The sequence below is a fragment of the Arachis ipaensis genome, chromosome B01 (genome assembly GCF_000816755.2).
Source record: "Arachis ipaensis cultivar K30076 chromosome B01, Araip1.1, whole genome shotgun sequence".
Taxonomy (NCBI): Eukaryota; Viridiplantae; Streptophyta; class Magnoliopsida; order Fabales; family Fabaceae; genus Arachis; species Arachis ipaensis.
In genome coordinates, this window is record NC_029785.2 from 34,818,948 (window position 1) to 34,822,404 (window position 3,457).

At 33.6% G+C, this 3,457-nt stretch overlaps 1 long non-coding RNA gene across 1 annotated transcript; it reads left to right on the forward strand.

Annotated features, from left to right (window-relative positions):
- Positions 493-1,096, forward strand: LOC107617633. The gene is made up of 2 exons (XR_001615000.2): positions 493-636; positions 1,043-1,096. It is a non-coding gene; the product is annotated as an uncharacterized LOC107617633 (long non-coding RNA).

A 3,457-nucleotide genomic window follows, 5' to 3' on the forward strand; every position in this document is an offset into this window, starting at 1 on the left:
CTGTGTGCAGGTAACCCTAATCTCCTTTCTCTTTCATCGCTGTTTTTTTTCTTTCAATACCATCTCTAACTCTAATTATATTATCCTATGTTCCATCACTATGATTCTATTTCCTATTCTATGATAAGAACTTGTAACGGTTATAGATTTTTATTGTGTTCTTATAAACTTGTTCGTGAAATCAAGGTTCCTGAATGCATTGACTAGTTTCATTTTTATTGCTGAGGAAGAGGAGGAGGTATGCATATGCATTTTCTGTTGTCATATATGTTTCATGCAAAACTGTTTGAAATTTTACTTGAACAATATGTTGCCTTGTATTTAATTTCTTTTTTCGTTTTTGGTTATTAAACAGGATTTAATTTGATAAAGTTTCTGCCTTCTCTTTCTTTGAATCTGATTTAATGTGTGACTGAGAATTTTCAGTTAAAAAGTTTGTCTTTCTTTTCTATTTTTAGGTTATTTGCATGTAAATTGGAGTTTTAAAGTTTAATATACCTGCTTTGAACAGAGATGGGTGGCTTAAATTTGATGAACTGGGGAAGAAAATACTGTCCATTGCACTACCTGCTGCTTTGGCATTGGCAGCTGATCCACTTACCTCACTGATCGACACAGCATTTGTCGGCCACATAGGTACTTATTATTACAGATGGTGAATTAGTTAGTTAGTTATTAGTAACTTTCTGTTAATAGTCACTTAAATCATTAACTCAAACATACTCTTGTATAAAGTAAGCTAATTTGATCAAATTAATTTTATTTATTGGTTTGCATTTTCTTGTTTTAAACTGGTCGAAAGTATGGAATTGTAATTTATCTGCCTGCAGCTTATTTGGCTTAATTTTATTCTCACCCTGGAAGCCCATTCTGAATTGCTAGTTTGTTGTTTATTTAATAGATAGTTGTAATCTTGTAATTGTAGTTGGTGATGATGGTTACAAGTATTTGCTTGTCTTAGGTTCTGTTTGTTTGTACATACATTTGATTGATGATTGTTGTTGTAGTGAGAAATCCCCCTTAATTATATTTATATATGCAGGGCCTGCTGAATTGGCTGCAGTTGGGGTTTCAACTTCTGTGTTTAATTTGGTGTAAAAAATATTTAATATTCCTTTACTTAATATTACCACATCCTTTGTTGCCGAGGAACAGGCACTGATCAGCAAGGATTACAGTCAAACTGATGAAAGTAGTAAGCTTTATAAGAAAGCTACATCTCTTTAATAGTCTGACTAGTTTTCTAGACATGGTCATAGGTTCCCTTCTTTAGATGCCTCTACTGAAGGTTTTGTTCCACTTTGGTATCATCTAGATTTTGGTGGCAAATACCAAAGCAAGAGGCGTATTCCTTCAATATCAACTTCTTTAGCACTTGCTGCTACTCTTGGAATTGCTGAAACTGTGCTTCTTTCCCTTGGTTCTGGCATCATTATGAACATCATGGGTATACCTGCTATATGTCAACCTTGGTTGATTATTGATCAATAATTACCTTGTATATTTATTTTGTGTCGGCATGTTATTTTCTTCAGAGTCTACACTTGGTTGTCCAAGAATTTGCTTCTCATAGGCTTGTTCTCTATTACACAGTTGCATATTCATTACTTTTTTTTCTTAATCTATTTTTAAAAGCAGTCATTGCATTTTTCTTTTAAGCCATTCTTTTTATTCTATATAGTGGTGCATAACTTTTTTGATGAATTAACCTTTGGCACTATTTTCCATTATATTTTTAGGTTCAACTCAAGTTCTGTTGTGATGCTGAGGTTGTGGAGGTTGCTGGTAGCTTCAATGGTTGGCATCACTGAATCAAACTGGATCCTCACCCGTTGGCTAGCGCCTTAGACTATGGTGGATCAAGGTTCTAAATATTTCAGTGATACATATGTCTTGTGCTAATGCTCAGTTCTAAATTAGAATGTTCAACTAGTTACTATTAACCCCAATTACCGATTTATTTTCCATCATCCAATAATAATTTTCTTGTTGATTGCATAGTTTGTTGATTTGCATACCTTCATCCTATAACAATATATTATAACATCATTAAATTGTAGTAATCAGCTGATTGAGTTTTTTTTTGTAGGAGCTGCACTCAACCAGAGGTGTGATTGCTGGAGAGAGAGTCAGGGCATTCCAACTATAGGTATAAATATAACTATTTGTATTGATTACTAGCCTTAACTGTATCATTCATAACATCACTTTCTTGTTGTACACACAGTATGAAGTATTTCATCTCAAACAGAGATTGCAGTCAGTGGAGAATCGAGAACCTACTCTAAGGAAACCTTTTCATCTATAGTGAAGTGAAGTGGGTAGTTGAAAAGTAGTTACTAATATTATGGTAGGAAGATCGTTGAATTCTTGAAGTTTTAATTTCTATATCCATATGATGTAATTTTGGTTAATCTGTAATATCTATTGATCCTTCTTGGTGCTGTGGTGGTTGTGATTGAGATCTGGAATTTAATTCTTCTTCTAATTCTTCTCTGCTAAGTTGTTCAATTTCTATTTTGTGCTTAATTTCTTCTTCTTCCTCTTTTCTTTCTTGAATTTTATAAAATGTAGGAGGAGGTGAGCATTTACAAGTTTGGTTATTTACACATGTTGTAGAGGTAGTGCAAGCTGTAAAGATGATCAATGCTAGGGGGGAAGTTAAATACCCAATCAAGATTGGTTTTTCGAATTCCTTTTCATCTTATTGTTTATATGGCTTGCTCCTAGGTGAAACTAAAACATTCTATTTTCAGCATGTGTTGAGAATCTGTGATGTGTACTTTAATTAGTTAAGTCTGTTGAGAATCTGTTGTGTGTTACCCCCAATGTTGCAACCTCTTTCATTGAGACACTTGAAGCCAATGAGCTTCTCAAGGTATCAATTTCAATTTCCCTGTTAATTGTGTTGTTATTGTTGTTGGAGGAACATGCTTGAGAGATTGTCTCGCTTCAGTATTGTTATGCTTGCCATGTGTTTGATGAATTTCCTGAGAGAGATGGAAAAGAGCAGAACTTATTTTCTGTGTTTCCTTTTCAGAGTGAGGTTAGTATTTGTTATACTGTTCAAACATTTTTGAACTTTCTTGGCAACGGTTAGATTCATATATATTATTTTTTTCCATGTGTTTTAATGCAAGTTATGCGTTCCGTACGATGGTTCTTCTAGTTTCTGATATGCTGCATTGATTTTGTTATGAACTGATGAAGTTATGATAATTTTTGAATTGGATTGATTGAAAGAGAGGATGTAAATGTTAGTGATTTGTTTTCCAATTAAGGCAATGATGAAACATTACTCGTTTACTATTTCTTCTGATTGCATAATAATTTCCATGGCTTCAGTCAAAATGCAATCCATCTTGAGGAAAAGGAGAAAAAGGAAAAGGAGATGCATAATTGGTGCACGAAATTGTGTATGTCAATGTTAATATCACTATTTCTCACAACTTCGCAC